The 21,412-nt window shown below is 41.9% G+C and overlaps 1 long non-coding RNA gene across 2 annotated transcripts in view; it reads right to left on the bottom strand.

The window, feature by feature from the left end:
• Positions 1–21,412, bottom strand: part of LOC143420288 (uncharacterized) — a 135,665-nt gene that overhangs the window by 34,355 nt on the left and 79,898 nt on the right. For both annotated transcript variants that reach the window (XR_013100105.1, XR_013100104.1), the window contains exon 4: positions 7,961–8,015. This is a non-coding gene — a long non-coding RNA (uncharacterized LOC143420288). The remainder of the gene's footprint in view (positions 1–7,960; positions 8,016–21,412) is intronic.

The following is a 21,412-nucleotide window of genomic DNA, read 5'->3' as shown; positions in this document are numbered from 1 at the left end:
GCGGGAGTGTGTGTCTGCGTCTATGTGTGTATGCATACAGCTGCGTGTTTGTGCGAGTGTGCTGGTAAAACAATCCGTCAGTGTTTTGACAGCCATGTCACACGCCGGGAATCAGTCTCGGGGGATCTCGCAACGAGACTCCCGATTACCCCCGTATGCGTGATTCCTATATTTAACCCCAGCAGCCGTGACTTACGTGTGGAATGGATGACTTGCTTTGTGGGGAAAAACTGTTTTTTGCGGCAGGTGCAGAGGGTCGTGTGGGGCATGAAAAAAAAAGTTTTCAAGGTGACACAAGGCGCAGTGGTGTAGCAATGAATTCCTTTGCCATCTGTCTATCATTAAGATAAGTTGTTTGGGAACAGCACCGCTCTGGCACAGAATAGCGAGTGAGTCACTTAATCAAACAAAGGTCTGAAGCGTTTGTTAGATGCTGATAGTTGAATCAAGGACCGATTTTTCATTTAGTCTCAAACCGATTAACCATGATTGCAAATTACGCATTATTGCTCCAACAGCCTGTATTTGTAGCATATTTTTTCAAGATATCACGTGTGCCTGTGTGTTTTTATTTCACGACAAGTGTAAACCTTCAGATCCACAGTGTTGTGTTCATAACCAGCGAGCATTTTCAGTGTAGCTATTGGAGGTCAAGTGCCTTGCTCAGGGGTTTCTCTTTAGTACTCTTAAGTAATCGTTGAGGGAGGAGAAAGAATTTCTTAACCTACAGGTTAGGAGCCAAAAAAAAAAAAAATGGGTCAGGCAGATTTCTGGCGTGTCCCCTGATGACAGGAGCACTGGTAAGTTTTCTTGAGACTTGGACCCATGTTAAGGATAAATTTCTCAAATTTCAGTTACGGCCTGAGAGCGAGAGCCCGATGTAGAGTATTAATGGTTCAGTAGGGGATGCACACAGTAATATAAGCCCTGTGTGCTGCAGGAAAAAAAAAGAAAAGAAAAAAACTGGTGGTTTTCTCTTCTGTGTGTTAATGGCAGTGGCAGAGTGACATAACTCTTGATTTATAAGGCTATTTGAAATGCCATCGCTCGCGGGGCTCTACCCATAGAGCAGGCAGGGAGGATCGCTGACAGCTCACTGACTACAGGATGGTGAGACAGAAACGCCTGGTGTGTCTGTCTATCTGTCGAATTCGCCCTTCTTATCACTTTGTCTACCATCTTTTGTTCTGTCTTATCTGCTTTGTGCGCATCTGTCATCTTGCTCTCCGACTTGCTTTCAGTGCATCTTCCTTTTATCCATAGGGGTGGCAAAGGGATGTAGCACCATGGGACTTTTACAGCTCAAACAGTTACACTCCTCAGTGCATACTAAGTTCAAAAGACACACTGTGCTTGAAACCGTTACACCAGGTACAAACTGATGCCTTTTATCAGGCTAAATGGGGGAAAAAATGTGGATAACCCTCTGAACCCTACTTTACTGTTGTTTAAAAAAAATATTAGCACGTTAACTCAAGATTAAGAGCATTAAATGTCACACGTTCATATCAGTTTGCCTGTTTTTGGTAACGTGCACAAACAAATGGCAGAAATGACGGTGTTTGAGTGGAGGTGTAAAGTAGAAGTCAAGTGCCATTGGTGTGTGTGTGTGTGTGTGTGTGTGTGTGTGTGTGTGTGTGTGTGTGTGTGTGTAAAAGTCCACTGTATTTGAAGACACACACCTACTCAGCCCCCAGGACTAAAAAATAGCAGAGACAAGAGTGAAAGCAATCCTTTAAGAGCATTAAATCATCTGTAGTAACCACAGTGCGTGTACGTGAGTGTCCACGAGTGCATGACCAGGTGTGTGCGTGAAGCCGATGTGTGATCCTGTTCACCGCAGCCATCTGCATGCGTGCTATACGTGCTATTCATATGCAAGGCATACACAGTATGGACAGGGGGATTTTTAAAGGTCGACACATGAGACGTTTCCCCGTGAGACGCCAAATCTCTGTAGCAGCTATGACAAAAAGTCCAGGCGGGGCCACCGATTGTCTTGCACATTTGTAGATACACACAATACCTGTTTGGGTTCATGTTCACAATACTGGTGATGCTTTGGAAGCTGACGTTGTAACGTGATCGCTGAAAAACAGTACGGAGGACAATGTGTGGTACAAGAAGGTTGGACTTGGTGGGAACTTAGAAAGTAGCAGCACTGGGGGAATTCCTATATGAAAACAAATCCCGTACTGTCAAACAGGCCAGGGCGTAGGTATGCTGCAAGTATGCTGCCACTGTACAGCTTCATTGGCAGGGAAAGTAAACAGTGCATAAATCAGCCGGGGAACATTAGCGAAGGAGAGCAGATGAGTATTATCATGGCTTCTGAAAAGAAAAACCACAAAAGCAGCTACAAAATGAAACTGCTTGAGTGAAGCTCGGTAACACGATTCCACCTAGGAAGCTCGGAAAGTTTTCAGGTGGTCCCGATAGAGACATAACCGAAGAGCCAGTCAATCAGCATCTAGATAGAAATTACCACTTCTTCATTCAAATCTGCAGCATGACTGCTGTCTTTTCATTTCTATTTTTTATGTGAGTTATTATTCCATAACTAAGCTGATCAATCAGTTTGAATTTAAAATAAAAACTGAGGGGTAATCATGAAATGACTGCAATTTACTGAGAATGGTTAAACATCCAAACCATATTGCTGTTGTTTTCATTATTATAATTATGAAAAAAGATTTCCTTGTAATAGAGACATACATAGGGATCCCAGAGCCAGTGGTAAGTTGGTCAGAGATGTTTATTCAGAACAAACATGGGGAAAACACTCGGGCCCAGGAGGTTTTGAGGAGCAACCTGTGGGTACAGAGAGAGTATTGCCTGTGACAGTGACTCATGCTGAGCCATTTCTGTGGTTAGGCTCAAGGCTCTGACCCCATCATCAGTCACCGCCAGCCAACAGATATGTTCTCATTTTACTGTCTGAGAAATTTACTACCTTATTCAATGCTGGAGCTGCTCGTGACTCTACAGTAACTACAAAAAACAATTTAAAAAATAATATATCATGAGGTACAAAACATATTTCAAGCTCAGTTCATGTTCAAAGAAACCACAATCAAATCTGCCTTACTGAAAGCATACATGATTTAGTCTGATCCATACAAATCTGACTGAACTTCTCTACTTGTGGCCTTTCCACATCCCCTTATACCCCCCCTTTTCTTTCTCTTTAAACATACAGCCCTGTTATCACCCTTGTTTCCTCTTCCCTCCTTCCCACTCCCTCCTTTTTTTTCAAAGCATGAGAATGGGGCTGGAGCGATTAAGGAATCCTAGCCCTGGCTAATCACCCCGGACTGGAGCACTTCCGCTGCGCTGATTACCGAGGAAACCATTAAGAAGAAGAAAGTGGCTGGATCTTTCATCCTGGTCGGCCGGGCTCAGGGGAGGTCAGAAAGGGGTGTGTTTGATAGGCCATTTACCCTTCCTGTTCTTATTATTCCAGCATTTCCTCTATCTGGACTCAACACGACTGCAGCAAGCGAACCCTGGGCCCGTCTTAACCTCCCTCCCAGAGGGCTGTAATCATTGCCATACTGGTATCCTGGACTCACTGCTGCACTGGACACTATGCTGACTCAAAATCTCACACACAAACACACATAAACATAAATCACACAGTGCATTCACACCCTCACACGCACACTGTGCTGCTATCTTTGGTTTCATCTCAACCTCCCTCTCGCCCTTCCCTCACATTCGATCGATAGCAGCAGTGACCATGGAAGAACTGGTACACACACAGATACATGTTCCTCAATTTCCCCGTCCTCCCCCCCCCCCAACAAAACCAGTGTATTTGTGCATACCAGGGCCTCATGGGTACTGTCACAGATGGTGCTAATGACGTGTGCCCCAGCAGAGGCAGCGCCCTCGTTCGCACTAGACTTGTGACATATGCTCGGTCGCAGGGCCGTCAACGGAGCACAGCAGCCCCCAGTGTCCGAGAGGCACCCCCGGTAACCTCTCTACCAAGGCATCACAATGACAGAGACAGACCCTAAACAAACAGAAAGCTCTGCTCTGCCTCTTTCTCTCTCTCTGTGCTCATTGTATTTCAATCTGTTTCTCTCTCAGTCTCCCCCCCTCCCACTCTCTGCTTCTGTCTCTCCCCGTTACTTCTCCCTCCCTGTGTCGTTCATCCCTCCTCTGCCTTTTTCCCCTAATGTCCCCACTGAGGCTGACTTGATGGATGACCCTTTGCTTTAGCGATTAGGGTCCCCGTGGGGGCCCCTTCTCTCCTCTGTAGGAATCCGGGTATAGCAGAGTGACAGAGCAAGTTCAGGCCGCCGCCTGCCTCTGAGTGTAAGCGTGCACAGAGGCGATATCAGGAAGATTTGTATAGAAGGGTGACAGGACGTATCAGCTGAGCACAGTCTCATGGCCGGTAATAGGCAGAGCACTAGCTTGTCACTGTGTCCTGTGGTCTTTCCCCCTCCACCCGAATGCTCCCACAGCGCTGCGGAGGGGGAAAAAACACTATCACATCAGAACTCAATTACACAATCTCCCATAATTTACTCAGTAATTTTCATATGTTTCAATGCAATATATCGTTACAGTATCCAAAGGTGACACCGATTCACTGACAGTTCAACAAAAGAAAATAGGGGGAATTCCTTGAACAACAAAAAAAGACCATCGGCTGTCATTATCACTGTAACCATACCTTCACAGTATTATTGTAACTCCACACTGATGCAGCATGGGTATGATCCAGAGACTTTTTGTCCTGTATTGTGATGCCACACTGGCCTTTTGTACGACCGCATTCCTTAAAAAAGTTGTAAAAATGCTAAAAGGTAGTCATAGACAAATTACCAAATTACACAGGAGCCCCCCGAGGAAGATAATCTGGAATCAGTCAAAAGTGCTGGAGTAAAAACACTGTGTCATGTTTCTGTAACCAAGAAGATGTAACCATAGACGCCTTTTGTTCCAGATAAAGCAGAAAGCCAGTTGTCTCACCGATTGTTTAGAAGGGATGTTTAGCTGATGAGCTCATGCTGAGAGTCGCTTTTCCGTGAAAATGGATTACAGGAAGGGTGCAGTAATTGTAACTCAGCAATAATATGAAAACGCACGCATGCAAGTGAGGAAGGCGGTTAAAAGTTTGGAGAGAAATTATGAGCATTGATAAGTGTTCATTTAGTCTCAAACGCCGAACTCATTTATTGGAATGCTTTGCTTTTTCAAAGTGTCACGCTTTGCCTTTGGCCTCATAGTTCTGTATGGACAAGAAATAAAATATGAGGATTAATACAAAACAATCAAATGAGTGACATTTGGGAATCAATTTAATTATCTGGGAAATTGCAAACCGGACAAATCTGTGCAAATGAACCCTAAAAGGTGGAAACAAGGCAGATTGCAAGACTTTTTTATTTTCAGCTGATAAAAAGGCATTTGGGCATTTTTGCTTTTCGACATGTGTTCCCATTCAGACTTGATAAACATATAATCTAAAGCACACAGTGGCTTCCAGGCGGTTATTTTATTTCTTCTTTTTTTTCTCTAGCTTTGTTGTTTTCTCATTAGTGCTTGTGTTTACTTCAAAGACAAAAGACCGGGTGAACTCGTAGCACAAGAAATTTTGAGCATTAAATCAAAAAGCAGCAGGCTCTTTAGAAAATAAGAAAGATTTTGTATTTATTGGGACATAAAATTACATTGTACAAACAAAATGCACATTACGCAATCCAGTGACATTAGACAAACAGTAATGCCTTTTCAGACAGTGGCAGGTGCCCTATTTACTTATTAATATTACTTAATACATACTTAATATTCAATATGGTACACAGAGGCAGTGATTGCTGAGCCATTATTGTCATTTTGATCATATACATACAGCTTAAACAAAGTACCACCAGCATTTAGTGGTGTCAAAAGAGTAATACTACCCACACATGGGTAAGTTTACCTACTGTTAGGAAGGATATTGTTATGGGAAGGAAATATTTAATCAGTGTTTTTCTGGCTCTTCTCAAATTGTTGCTTTTTATGACATATTTGGATAACTCCAGCTTTTTCCAGATTTTAATGATGCCAGCTGTGCAGTGTTAGAGGAAGTGTCATTTTTGTCTTGCAGAGTCTGAAATATATCAACAGGCACCAAATGTTTTGTGCAAGGTGTCACGAGATCGGTAGAATTAAAAACAAAAAAATCACCGGCAACGCAGCGTCTCATTTGTGTCATTTTTTTCTTTTTACGCAAAAAGCTTAATTTTAAAAACGGATAATCAACTAACGAAAGAGAAATGGAAATGCGGGATCATCAATCAGCAGTATTTGTTTCTGAAGGGCAAATGTGCAGTGGAAGTATAAATTAGCCGAAATACTCAAATGAGGTTCAAAGCGAAAACATTTACAAAATGAGTGGGAGTGTTTTATTTTCCAGCCCTGCTGCACAAGTATTGCTCAGGGTTACCTATGTCACTGCACATTAGTATTTCATTACCTTGTCAAACTCAAGTCCTTTGAGTCGGAACCATTCTAAAAGTAAAATTGTCCACCGTAAGGTTATGTCAGTGAACCGATGCAAAACACAAACTTAAGGAGATGCAAATGGCATTCAGCTCAAATGGCTAATGGGGTGAATTTACAGTACTGTCATGAAGATGTTTTGTATTTAAATTTTTTTTAAACAAAGAATTCTCTGTTTCTGAGTGTTTGCATGCATGCATGAAAAAAAAAAACAATTAGAAGACAAAGAGAAATGTAAATTCTGCTGGCAGTCTAAAAGCTGCCCCGGTGGTCTTAACCGGTCATCATTTTCTTTCTTAATCATAATGGACACCATGTGAAGAACCCCAGGTTTCACAGGCAAAGCAGTGGGTGGAATAAAAAGAGGAAAGAAGAGGTAGACTATTTATGTTTCCCGAAGAGCTCACATCCGGAGATAATCTTCTGTATCCTTAGATAATCTTTAGTAGCTTATATGCACCAGCTGAGCTGTAATTAATGGCAGGGAAGCAATGGCATGGTGACCCAGGGATGTTTGTCCTGTCACTGTATATCCTGTTCATCAGCACAAGCTGGAGACAGTCGCATCTTCTGCTCTAGATTTAATATTGGTCCGGCTCCACGAGTTTTCATAGGAAACTTTTACAAAAATTAATTCAGGACATTCTTCTGTCACTTTTGTTCCCCTGTAAACATTAGCTCATTTTTGTGTTGTAAAAGCTAAGCTAACTAAAATCATATAAGTGTAAATGAGCTCATGAAAACACCCGAGAACAGGTATTATAAGATTAGTCATATTATGTTTTGGAAAATGAGTGTAACTTGTGTTTTTAATGAGAAATTACTCCTGGCTTGGACTTGTGTTTTTTGTGTGCGTATTTTCTTCCCACCGCTGTGAGTTGTGTGGGAACTCTTCACTGCAGCCACAGCAGCTCTCCTGTCATGCCGGCTTCAGTGTCTGGCCTTGTCATTTTTCAGCGCAGCACTGACACCGCCGTGGAAGGAGAGAGGTTGTGTGTGTGTGTGTGTGTGTGTGTGTGTGTGTGTGTGTGTGTGTGTGTGTGTGTGTGTGTGTGTGTGTGTGTGAAAAGCACACCTGGCAGAAAAGGAGACCTCCAACCCTCCACAGGCCGACCTCAGAACCCTCACATCCCCCAGCTTCTCTTTCTCCACCTTTCCATCCCACCTTCTTCCCTTCCCTCTACCCTAGACCCCGAGGGAAGAGATGTATCTGTGTCTGGACCCGGTGATGTCACTCTTGGCAACTTGAGGTTTTAAAGCTCAGAAGGATGAACTGGAAGAGCTGTCTTACTTTGTTTACAACAGATACTGGTACGTGTATGTGGGATCTGAAATCGTTTCTCTAGGCAGGTCGTGTTCTGTATACATCTTGCGGTGAAGTCTTTTTTTTTTTTATCGTTTGCTTTGTCCTCAAATGTATGTATGTAATTGCAATGGTATAACTTTTTTTTCTTACCTTTTATAGGGTTTATTTGTTTTTTGCTTGAACAACTGGGATGATGAGAGGAGCACTGTGGAAAAAATAGACACAAACAAAAGTTAATGCAGACCATGAAGGGCATGTGTTGACAGGGGGCTGGATTAAACTCTTGAGAACAAAACCTGCTAGCTTAACCAGGTTTTACTAAACAAGCCAAAATATTTAAAATATATATATATATATATATATAGCCAACAATCTAATTGCAGACAGGATTTCGATTCCAATAGCACAAAAAAAGCAGAAAATACATTTCCCGTTTTTTTAGAGATGTTAATAAGACATCGGAGAGCATAATTTTGACGGTTAATCAGTGCAAGATATCTGTAAGTGTGCACAATCCCAGAGAAGAATCTTTGAAAAATGCCTTATGTGATGTACATGTATACATACTATGTAAACAGGGACATGCAGACAATCATCGAAACAGTGTCCAAGATTCTTTCTGGGGCTGGATTACTTTTTGCTTTCTTTTTTAAAAAAGGTTTGAGGCCTTTGTTCGGTACAGTCGAGCGACCGCGCACACAAGAAAAACAAGAAAGACATCGTCACATGTCACGGAAGTCAGTCTGAATGAAAAGACTTGTCTCTCTTTCCTCAGTCAAGTCATCAAACTGTGCAGTCAAGCTGCAGAAGTTTACAGATTTTAAAAGTCTTGACATTGTCCCATCAATTACAGGACACCGATGTCACGGGTCTCTCTGTGAATACTTTCAATATATGCAGTCAAAGTTAGAGCAGTCAAAACATATTCTGAGCACATCCCTGACATCCTCACTTTTTCCATAGGAGTGTCAGTAGCTCTGCTTGACATGGATGTATCACCATTTGTGTGTGTGTGTGTGTGTGTGTGTGTGTGGGAAGGAGACTGGCTCTCGAATAAGTGTGCATGTGCAGTGATTAACGCCCCCTTTCTCAATGTCAGATAAAAGCATGAAAAATGGTATGGAGCGAAAAAAGAAGAAGAAAGAAAAAAAAGAGAGAGGGTGTCTCCCTTAACAGTTGCAGCTCCAGTTATGTGGTCGATACCGTGCAATTACGGAGATTTATGCCACTCAACATTCCAGGGTAAGTTCGTGTCACAGCCACCTGTGGAAATACGATCTGCTTTAAACTCATCTAACACAAGGAGGGGAGTGGAGGGAAGAGACTAGAGAATGAGTGTGCGAAAGGTGAGATATAGGCTATTTTATCCGAGTTGCCACTATAAGTACATCTATCCACCCTCATTTCTCAGGGTATTGCAAAACAGAACCGCTTTACGGCATGCCAGCCAGAGCGCATTTCTAAGACAGCGTATCATCACCGTTTGATTGATAGGGTGCAATTGTGTCTTCTGTTTAGGTCAGGTTTGATTGGTATCTCAAAACCCATTATTTCGAGAATGACTGAAGAGTTCATGTTTAAGCGGGCTCGGAAACATTCCTGTTATTTTGCCATCTTGAATTTCTGAAACAATGTCGAATGCTGACAGTAAACAAAGCCCGAGAGTGTCTTCACACTAATATTTGAGTTATGCACTGCAGGAGGCCACTCTCTATGTTACTGCTAGGGTTTGTTAGTGCGTCATTCCATCTGTAAACATGATAGCTCAAAATGTTTTTCAAAGGTCATCTTAATGATGTACATATATGTATATATATATGTGTGTGTGTGTGTGTGTGTGTGTGTGTGTGTGTGTGTGTGTGTGTGTGTGTGTGTGTGTGTGTGTGTGTGAATCAACATATAGAAAGTACCATATAAGGATTAAAAATATGTCACATTTGACCTTTGACCTCTAACTCAAAGTGACAATGCTATAATAGTGCTAATAATGCTAGTGCCATTGTTTGTACTGGAAACATATAGGAAATTATATATGGAACTTCTAACTATTTTATTGTGTCTTTGTTATGTACATTACAGTAACATCTTATAACCATTTAAATACTATTATTAAATAATTAAACAATTTACTACAAATTGAAACCCATGTCACAGATGTACTATGAGGTATATTTAAAATGTATCAGTGCAAATGCATGAAAGCCTGCACTTTGCACTTCTTTTTTCTGCACTGCAAACTTTTTAAATTCAAAAAGAACAAACAAACAAACCAAAATGAGCACATGCAGAATACAATATTATTCCCTTATAAGTAAATACTGCCCAGAAAGTGAGCTGAATGGTGCAGGTTTGCACTCTCTGAGAGCGTTTCTTTACACATATATTTTTCAGCAGATACTCCAGGTGAAATAACTCTCACTGCATGATTTAAACATCAGGTAAACCACACAAAAATGATTCTAGGTTACATTTCTTACTTGCATTACACTTTTAAAGGTTATCTTTACTAAGTATGCTGTGTGTTTTTTGTTCACTCACTTGGTGTAAAGCAGGTTTATATTGTCAGTATAATGTAACAGACAAAAACAAGTAGTAGCCTATTTACCTACATTTATATTTAATGATGTGCATCTCTTTAAATCACCCTTCACGGCTGAGAGGACACATGTCATCTAATTAAAGAACGAGTAGTTTCTCAGCAATATATGCTTTTAAGTAGACACTTGAATTGATAATTGGCAGCTTTCACTCGTTTTCACGTACTTTTAACTGAATAAACTTTCAGGTGCATACATCTGAAAATGTGTTATGAGCCTCAGTGACAGGAATAGCTGGTGTAACCTAAAAATCGGTTGCTAAACAAGGCCTGTAAAGTCATACTTTGGAGGAAAGACACTTGAGACTTCAGTTGTTGTCTGCCCCCCCAAAAAAGAAAAAAACAGTTCATGATAGTTTGAAGATGAATGTCGTCTGGTCAGCCCTGATGTCCCCGAGGCAGTAGGACACACACTGTGAACGATGGCTCCTATTTTAAGGCTTATCCACTCAGGTGCTGCTTGTTCTGTATGCAGCAGTTGTTGGTTCTGGTTCCACAACATGGGCTCCATAGGAAACCACGTGGTTGTTTCGCTTCAGTGACTTTAAGGGTCTTTAACAGTAAGATGGACAGATATCAATTTTAGCATTTCTATCCTTTATTTCTCCTCTACTTGCCGTATTTTCCTTGGGTATAAGTGAAACAGTCTTCTGCACATCTTACAGAGAAGTGTTACAGCTTTGCTATATCACCGCTGCAGAAAACGGCAGCATTCTTTCTCCAAGACAGTGAGTCTAAACTGATATAAGGTTAGCAATTCAGTCCAGATAGGTCCTGTCAAAGCAGTTTTGCTGTGTAATCACATGAGGTGCTCAGGTTTGCTCAGATACATTTACAAAAGGTCAAAGCACCAGAGTTTGCTCCAGTTCCAACGGGAATTATGGTCGGAGTAGTTTTACTTTCAGTAAACAAAATCATCTGTCAAACCTTTCAAGAGCTTATCTTCCCAGCAATAAAACATAACCTCTGGTTGCACGAAGAAGCGGTGCTCTTTTTTTATCGCTACCTCAGACTAAATTGAACTGAAAAGGCCTACAAATCCAAACAAAGCACTGGACCAAATTTGGTTGTCTTTTTCATTTCGGGGGTTTGAGGAGAATGTAAGAGTCACGCTTTTTATGTTTTAACACAAAAGTTAAAGAGAAATGTGTGAAAGAAACAAGCTGTTAAAGGTTCTTTAAGTGGGAAATTTCACGATAATACATTACCAATGCTGACATGCTAAAAGGCTTTGTGGATCTGTCACATTCAAACATGTCATTGGACAATAGCATTGGTACATGATGACACAGCTTAGGTCAAACCTTTCTAGACCTGGTAACTGTATCTTTTATTTTCTCTCCTCACAGAGCTTCTTAACTGGATTTACTGCAATATGATAGGAGCAAGTATTGAGTGTGGAGATGGTGGTTTGCGGTGTGTCTTAGCGTGCACGAGAATGTGTGTGTCGCTGCGTTTGTGTGAGCTCGTTTCTTTATTTGTGCATCTGTGGACGCACAAGCGTGTTTGGGTAAGAGATCAGATGTTTGCCTGGTCCATCACTGGGATGGTGGAGGAGCAGAGGATGCTGGGATATGTCCGGCCCCAGGGGCTGCTCTTGTGTGCTGAATGGAATTGAGGAATGCCACCATAGACAAACATGCTGCGAGCTATGAAACAACTGCCGAACAACTGAAATCAACACTGTGTGTCCCTGCTATCCAACACAAAAGGGGAGTCAATCCAAAAAACTAAAGGAGAGAGAGGAGGAAAGAGAGAGGGGAAAAAGAAAACAAACATTACAAGGGTGCCTCGCTGTAGCCGAAAGGGGTTTCACTGTACAATAATTTCACAGCAATGCCTAATATGTAGCACAGCATGTAATGAGTTGATATAATAATAACATAAGTATTTCTTTTTTGTATTTTTTTTAAGAAAGACATATCCACTCTACAAGACAAGTGTGCTTGATACTAACTGTACACAGAAGAATGTGACTGATGAGTCTAGCTGTAGATAACTGGTCGAATCAGCTGGCAATAAAACATAATATTGGTTGGCCCCATCCCCAACAAAAGCATACAGTATGGGAGGCACCTGGAAAAAAACTCTATATTCTATCCATGCAAAAAAAGGTAAGACAAGTAAAAATATGCACTCAAAAGACTAACAGAAACACAAGAGGTTTATTAAGTTCACTTTAAAAACATTTCTCAGAACTCAATTGTTTTACACCACTTATCCTAAATATTTATGTTAATAAGGAGTGTACTACGGTAGCCCTGAGGGCTCAAAGGCACTGCAACTGAAGACAATGCAAGCAAATGGAAAAACGCTCAAAAAGCACACAAAACACAACAGAAGTCGAATAAAACGCAGTGGGTATAGATGCTGCAAAAGCTTACAAAACAAAAAAGTAACAAAAGTGCTTTTTGGGGGATAGTGTGACGGCACAGCTGCAAACAGGACAAAAACTGAAACATGCAAAGGATTGCACAGAGATTAGCTTTAAAGGAGTGGAGGATTGATCAGTGTCGCTACGTAACATGTGTTTGAAATCCCATGATTCATATAAGCTTGTCGATACATATTTGCCATTAGCCGTTAGCTTGTCAGTTATGCAGCTGGTCCATCATTGTCTTATCTCCCCAAAAAGGTTCCCCTTTTTCTTGTGAACATTTACATTTTTTTCCCCATTGTGTTTTATTCAACTTCAGTTTTGTTTTGCATGTTTTTCAGGGGGTTTTTTTTGTATTTGCTAGTATTTAAGTTCAGTGCATTTGACCTCATAGGGCCACCATAGTGTACTCCATATAAGTCCAGCATTTGATATCGTGAGACCTCTTTCTTGTTGATGGTAGCTTTGTTGTATTAATTGATGTGGGATTATTCCTGATGTACGGTAAATAGATTAGGTTTCCACATGTTTGTGAACGATTAAAGTCCCAAACATGCCAAAAATCCATTAAAAACTTTCAGAAAGGCGCTGCTTGCTTCCAAGTATGGCTCAGGGACTTGTTGCACGCATAGAAATCAGACCCAGAGTAACTGTGCTGGAGGAGCTCTCTGGTTTGAGGTCTTCTTCCATGTTGTTTGTCGCATTTGCTTTGTATAGAACGCCCACAATTCAAAAAGCTTCCTTCTCAGCAAGGGGTTTATGAAGTGAGGGAGCTTTTTTCTTTTCCACTTACAGGCAGACAACATATTTTTTTATATCCGCGCGTGCAGATCACCAACATTGGCTGACAATTGTCACTTGTGTACTTTCTAATAATTTGGGCATGCTTGGCGGGATATTAAGCAGGCTTACAGGCAATGTGAAACGAAACGATTTGAACTCGTGTTAGATAGAAGCCACGTATGTGTGCAGGAATGTAATTGATTTATTTATTTTATGACAAGGATGCAAAGCGAGTGTGAGATTTGCTACTGTAATGCGGATTCAGAGAGACAGAGAGCCGTTGTGGGATGAAGGTGGGGGAAGGTAGCTTCTCGTCTGTGGCGGGCTCTCGCAATCCTTCCAAACCCTCCAAGAACGTTGATAAGCAGATCCCTGAAATGAAATCTTCCTCAGCACCCGGCTGGATCTGCCCCTAATCGTTTTATTTACAGTCACTATAAAAGACGCCTCCCTTTTAATGGTGCTCTGAAATAATAGGCAACCGAGGAACAATCGGTACAGTCCTAAGCGCATTCCCCCATTCCATTTTCACATTAGGCTAATCGAGGCGAGGGGAAGGATATAAAGACATCAGTTGGATGAAATGAGTGTAATTGGAGAATAATGTAGTTAGTTTGCTCTAATCTTCTGCATAATATTAAAATGTTCTCAATGCACCCCAGCTGCAAGCAATCACCCCACTCTGAGGGGAAACCTGGGCGACACTCTTTGGAGTGAGGAAGGATTGTGCGAGTGAGAGATTGAGGAAGAGATATATCAGAGAGCAGGGAAAGGAACGCAGCAGAAACAACTGGAGGCTTCAGTAGGAAGTCCAAGAAACTGTCTGTGGAGGCCTTTGCCTAGATAAACTCAGCCTTCCTCTGTCTTTTCCCTGTCATGGAAAAGCAATCCTTGCACCCTGCTGATGGCTGGCTAATTTGTACCGGGGGCTTGTTGTTTGCCAAGACTGGTTATGGTGCTGTTGAAATCAGGAACAGTAGGGTCCAAAACTGTCAGCATGGGTTTCGGAGGTTCATTTTCTCCATGCTGAGTACAGCCTGGTACAGCCTGACTTCTGTTTTTTTCCCCTCTTCCTGCCAAAATAGATCCTACAGTACACCAGCTTAAAATGGAACCAAAATCTTCTAAGCACTCGAATTCATTTTAAACATGTTCACAGTAACTGAGGTAGAATGAGCTGCTTTGTGCACGCAGTGAGAAATGATTTGAAATGATTAAAATTCTTCAAGTGTAAAAACATCCACAGCTACATCTATTACATTTGCTGAAACTTTAATAGGCTTGAGATTGGAAACGGAGAGGTCATCAGTCAGCTGTTCACAATGGTCTCTTACACATACCACCATATATTTATTTTAAAATGACCATTGCCTCCAAAGCTGAGCCAAGAAGGCTAAATGAAGTTTTGATCATCCTTCTCTATACAATTAGGGCTCTGGGGAAGTTGTAGTGTAAGCAGTCACAGCAGTAGCCTCACAGTGGAATTAAGAGTGAGGTTTATTAGTCCCCCTTTGGCTTAGCCTTGTCTGTGATTTCAAGTAGAAAAAAAAACTCGCTCTGAGGCAGCTCTTTAACTGCTGTTATTGTGCAAGAAAATTGTCATTAGACAGTGGAACAAATAACCTCGAAACGTCATGGGTGTCTTTGCGAGGGATCTAAAACAACAACAAAGAATTAATCAAATTAAAAGGAAGCCTTGTTATGCGATTTCAATTTAATTTCCACAACCAAGCCCTCTATTTAGTGTTTGAAAAAACCTAAAAAGGGCAAGTCACAGTTTAGGGCTCAGTAACAGTTTTATATTAGTAAAGAATTATCAATCCTTTAAGCTAATTTGGATAGGTTGGGGAGCCATAAAGTGGGCTATGAAATGGAGTAGCCTATTTGTTAAGCTCCCACCCCCTTCCACACTCTTTTTATGCCACCGGGGCACTAATACACTTTTGTTTTCCCTTGTTGATCATCTGCCATTTAAGGCACATTAAATCCTGCAAATTAATATAAATCTATGGAAGCTATTAGCGAGTTCCACTCTGCATCAGACAGCCAGAAAGGCCTGCCTTTGTAACCGAGAGTATGTCTTAAAATAGCTAAAAAGACGTCTGCTGTCAACTTTGCTGTATATAATACGCTGGACTTATTGCATTGTTTCAGGTAAAACGCAGCAGTGTAAACTTTCAAAATGTCTTGGCAAACTCTTCGCCTTCTCCTTGTCTTTTTCTTCATCTCCTCAGCGCTTTCTCAAGGTTCTCCCTTCTGCATTCTCCCAAATCCTCTCCACTCCTCTTTTCTTCTTTCCTCATAGGCAAGCAGTTTAGGCAAGTGCCATATGCCCTGATTAAAGCTAGCGGCAGGCCAAGGAGCACAGGGAGGCTGTTTTGTCATTAGCCCCTTGCGCGGCTGAGGTGGAAACTCATTTAGCCCCATGCTGGACCTTCATTATGATAGACTTGTATCAGATGGCATGTCTGGCTGGGATCTCTGGCTCCTGGCTAACGGATGGGGAGATGCTGCAGCTTCAGCCCCTCTCCAGCCCCAGCAGGAAGAGAGAAAGGGCTTTAAATGGAGATAGGGCTCGAGGAGAATGTTTGTTGCGGGGTAATGGGAAGGGAATGGGGAGGAAGGGACAGAGCAATGACTGAGTGATCCAGGGGAAAAAGGAACAGGTCGGACCTGGGGTTAAAGGTTATAGGTCCTCGAGGTGGCTCTCAACACCGGAGAACTAAAACAGTAAGAAAATATTCACTGAAAGCGACTTCACTTGTTTGTTGTTATGGTTTGCTCTTACTAGAGGCACACTACAGCAACAGCTGTTTCACTGCTGCATTTATTTGGTGCTTGTAATATGAACAAATAAAGCTGGTGTAAATCAGGTAGAGACTGAGGTGGAAAAGAGGAATGAAGTGGGAGCAGCAGGTGAAAAAAAAGTGCACACATCAAAGTGCCTGCGAGGTGATCTCACTTGTTATTAATTAACTGACAAGTTAATCATTCTTACCATTTTATGGGCTATTGACAGCTGAGACAGTAGCTCAGAATAATTGAAGTGTGTAGCTAATGAAATAGCTACAGAACAGTCTTTCTTTTTCTTTTTTTTTATCTGTAAAAAAATCTAAAATGTACTGAATGTTGAACGGGGGTCACGCTGCACCTCGTTACTCTAAGCATGCAGGTTTTATTCACGTTGCTTCCACGTCCTTGTTATCACTTGCATACTGATGTAATTTCCAAGTAGCATCAGGTTTTCAGTTCCTGGAGGTCAGATCTCTTTGTTGTGCCTGTTCAGCCATACTGGATACTTGCTATGACTTCATAGTTACTGGTTAACATTGATGATGGCATTGTTGAATTTTTTAAAAGGCATCACTTCCTGTTACTCTTTTCCCAGTCAAAAATCTACAATTTATGCATAACAAACATGCAGACGTGTTGTTTGCATGTTTGCAATACTTCGTCACAATTGCTCTGCTTATATGACTTAGACTTTCATTTATAGCACAGACTTTACTCTTATACAGCTCTGTATGGATGTAGGTTGGGATGATTCGGTATTTGGATTGCAAGAGGACGGATGATAGATATGAGGTTGGGGGGTCTTCAGAGGCTAAGGATGGTTTTTGTAGGAGTGGAATATGAGGGAATGGGGCTGGAGGGAGCTGAGGCTGCATGAAAAGAAGCGATACAAGCCCGCGGGTTCTGATTCAGGGTTATTAACATGGCTTGGTGTGAAGACAGAGAGAGGTATGGGGCGGGAAGAGCTGAGCAAGACAGCTGGGCCTCGAGGAGAAGGCAAGTTGATGGGGCTCTGGTCCTGAGATAGGGCCGTGAAAGGATCTGGGTCTCGCTCAGCCTGGTGCCTCTGTGGCAGATGCTGCAGCAGACTGGATGAGGGGACCACCACTGACACAATGCTGGCGGCTAGAGCTGTGTGCTCCTGGTAGACCGAAACCACCTCTCTGTCTGGCTCTCTGTCTCTCTCTGCTTTAGTCTACCCCTCCCTCCTTCTATCTTTTCTCCCTGTCTCCAGTTCTTCCTCTTCCTCCTCCTTTTTTTTTAATATTGTGAACACCATCATCAGTGCTTACAGCTGCACCTCCTACACTCAAATCCACATACACACACACACACAGCAAAAACATGCTTGCTGCTGACACACACACAAAAAAAAAACTGTGCGTACGTGGAGTACAAAAATTATAAGCTTCAAATGTTCCAAAGCAAATGGCTGAAACAATTTTTTCCCTATTTGCTGACAGTTGTGCTACCTCCTGTAATAAAAAGTCAATGAACCAAGGGCAGTCAATATATTCCAATAACAAAGACGGGGAGATTTGTCATTTTCCCACTCTGTTTTTTTTTTTTGATGGAAAAAACATGCCTTTCTTCTTTAGCATACAAAGAAGCGGGCGGCGACAGAGCCGCAGATGCACACAAACACAGTTGCGCTGTCTCTTAAAAAGGAGAAATCTAGGGGAAAATGCCTGCGCCCCCCGCAAAATGCAACCTGAGGAGAAGGCATCTGACTGTGACAAACCAAATACGCTCTGTAATAGAATTTTCCATTTCGGCAAAACTGATAAGGAAGAGAAAACATAACAACTGCGAGTGGCGCATATCTGAAGGAGGTGATTTCAAAGAACAACACCAGTGCACTCCAGAAGGCTCCTCGCGCTGAGTTCTTACATAAATATGCCGTTAAGCAATATGATGTATTATTATTACCTGAAAACACGCTCTGAGCCCGGGTAGGCAGCATATGAGCCAAGCGCCTTAGCTCCCCAAAGGAGATTGTCTCGACATCACATATCAGTCGGTGCTATTGGATTCCCTGACTTTTAACTGGGTTAACCCACTTCCTGGTGAATACAAATTCAATTTTAACTGCTGCAGTTTTTTATTTGCCATGCATGTACCCCCTCCTTTACCTTTTCACTTGCCTTGCTCTCAATAGACTGGCATAACCACATAGAAACAATTTTCCTTTATTGAGTATACACAAACTATAAAATTAAAATGAAGTGCTATTACACGTGCGCGGGGGTTTGGAAATCTCAGGAACAGAGAGTGATCCGTCCAATTTCTTTTATTCCTTCCGTCCATCAGTCTCTGCCCATACCGCTCTCTCTCTCCTCCTTGTCCCATAACCCGCTTGCTACATGTTGCTAATGTTTTATGCCTTGTTTCCTGGCAAGTTTAATGGAGCAGCCATTTAGAATAGATACCATCTTAAGTGTTCCAGATTTGACTTGATGCCCATCCAGCTCTAAATAATACCTTTCATGTCTTTAAAAAAAAATCATTTGTCACAAAATCCAAAATAGATCTTCTCAATATAATGAATCTAGATTAATGAGAATGGTATTATTATTATTAACTGCCATCTTTGTGGTAGATTTAACATGTTTGTTATAGCTGTTTGTCATCAGACACTAATTAACAAGCGGAAAACTTTCCACACTGCATGTTTTGGAAAACTGAAAAAAAACTCAAACTAATCTTCTGATGTGTCCAAAACTATTCAAAGCTCTCCAAGAATTCCAGCCACGAAGGACACACTCCGGTGGGACCTTATGGTTTTTCCAGGCACCTTCAATGTACGCTTTGAGAGACACTGAGGATCTTAGACACACCACTACAGTTGTTGTTTTTTTCTTTTTAACTGTCTTCCAGGGTCTGTGTGACTGTCTTCTCAATGGGTTAATGGCTTTCCTCAAGCAAAGCGAGGGAGAGCGGGGCCTAAACAAAGCCAGATGAGGGAGTCAGGAAGCCTTTCAGGACTTCATTAGGGCTCTCTCTCTGAAAGGGGAGGTTAGGAGCCCAGCAAGCTGGTACTGTTTAGCTGCTTAACGTCAACAGGAATGCTCACGCAGCTGCCCCGTAGAAGCACCGGTGAGCACACACACAGCATAGCAGAGGCGAAGCAAACACACGTGCAGATATGCGCGCTCACCCTCGCTACACGCACACACGTAAGATCGAAAGTCGATCGTGAATACACACACACGCACGTACGGGCACGTACAAAGTGTCCCTGTGTAGCCCCTGGTTCAGACAACACACACCGCTAAACACTGGCTGGTTTAGCATGAGAAAAGGGCCACACAGGGACTCAAACAACCTCTCCCATTAGTACAGTCACACTGTAGCTACGGGCACCAGCCACACACATGCACGAACACACACGCGTACAGTGTGGTCATTAAACATGCAGCCATTTCTGATGCACAGTGACGTGTTTATTTAATAGAATTGACATCCTGTTTAATTTTTGCTGATGCTGCGCTGCATCAGGGCATGCATTAAACTATTGGTCAGTTATCATTTATATTTGGAGTGCAGCAGCCTCGTTTGTACTAATGCAAACGTGATTGGTTTTGCTATTCAGTGACTGTATTTACAGCAGTGGGTAAAGCGCTTTAGCGTCTTTAAACAGAATACACATATATGAGCAAAGTCATCGTCTTAGTCATCTAAATATTTGTAAAATTACAGTGTGCTAGCATCAGCACTGTTCAAGCTTACAACAGCAATCATATAATGAAAGTCTGTAATTTACTTTTGATTGGTTTGGGCACATCCATAAACCTGTAATTTAAAGGTTCATGTTCAATAAATTCCAGATAAATATTAAAAATAAATCAAAATGGAAAGCTGTTGATTAAGATGCTCCTCTGTGCATGTTTTACACCAACATCAGCAGATCAATGGAAATCAAAAGCCTTTAATAAAGATCTAGTGAGAAATTTCAATTCATTGCATAAGAGCCAAATGGCAACAACCGACCCACAGAGCTGTACTTAACAAATTTGTTTTAGCATGCATACATCGGTTTCTTTTTTAATGGGAAAGGTGTAAGTTTGTGTCTTTTTGTGCGTGCGGTTGCAAAGGTGTACTGTTGCAACTGGTCGCCTGCCCCTGAAACACTGAGCATGCTACCACATCTTCCTCGAAGTCCCGAAAGCAGCCAGAGTTGAAAAGGTTGGACGATTAGATGGATATCATGGCTGCAGACACGTGGAGCCCAGATTTGATGAGTAGGGCGGAGAGCAGTGCATCTGCGAGTGTGTGCGTCTGTTTGTGTGCATGACAGGTGAGGCGGGAGAGGTGAAAGGGAAGCCGCTTCATATCAAATGAACAGAGAAGAGGCCTGTAAGTTGAGCCTGGCATCTTTTGGCTTTCTTTGTGTGTACGTACGCATGTGTGCGAGCTGTGTGTAAGGGCAGGGGTGGGGTGTTTTGTTGTTCTCTTAGAATGAATAGAAAGGGAGCTGATGATAGTGTTAAGAGAGGGGGAAAGAGGTGTGTGTTTAAATATGCGTGTGTGTCAGCGAGTGTGTGTCTGTGTGAGGGCTGTGTTCAAGCACCACCTAGTGCTCGAGTGTGGCACCTCACCTGTGATGGAAAACACCTCAACTGTTACAATCAGGGTGTAAGCTTGAAACACTGAAGGAAGCAATACGTGCAAGGGATATAATTTTGAATGTTTATATCTGAATACTTTAAAATTTATTTTAATAAACTATATATTGTATATTGCCAGTGAAAGGCAAGCGCATGCTTTTGCATTACTCTTATTATAATAGTTATTTATCCTTTATATAATCCATTAATACTGAGTTTATGAGTAGTAGGAGATCAGACTATGCACTGTCAGGAGGGTAATTTATATCATTTTTGTAATGCTCAAAACAGCAACTCTACCTTAATGTTATACTGCAATAAAAATATTAATTATATGACACGGCCCTTGGAGAGGAAAATGCAGCAGAAATGGCTTCAGCATACGGTAACACCTCCTGTCTGTTCTGCGATTTTTTTCGAGGGGGGTGAGGGGCTATAGTGAGACA

This window comes from Maylandia zebra, linkage group LG9 (assembly GCF_041146795.1).
Source record: "Maylandia zebra isolate NMK-2024a linkage group LG9, Mzebra_GT3a, whole genome shotgun sequence".
Lineage (NCBI taxonomy): Eukaryota > Metazoa > Chordata > Actinopteri > Cichliformes > Cichlidae > Maylandia > Maylandia zebra.
The sequence above is the reverse complement of the archived record's forward strand: the minus strand, read 5'-3'. Positions and strand labels throughout refer to the sequence as shown.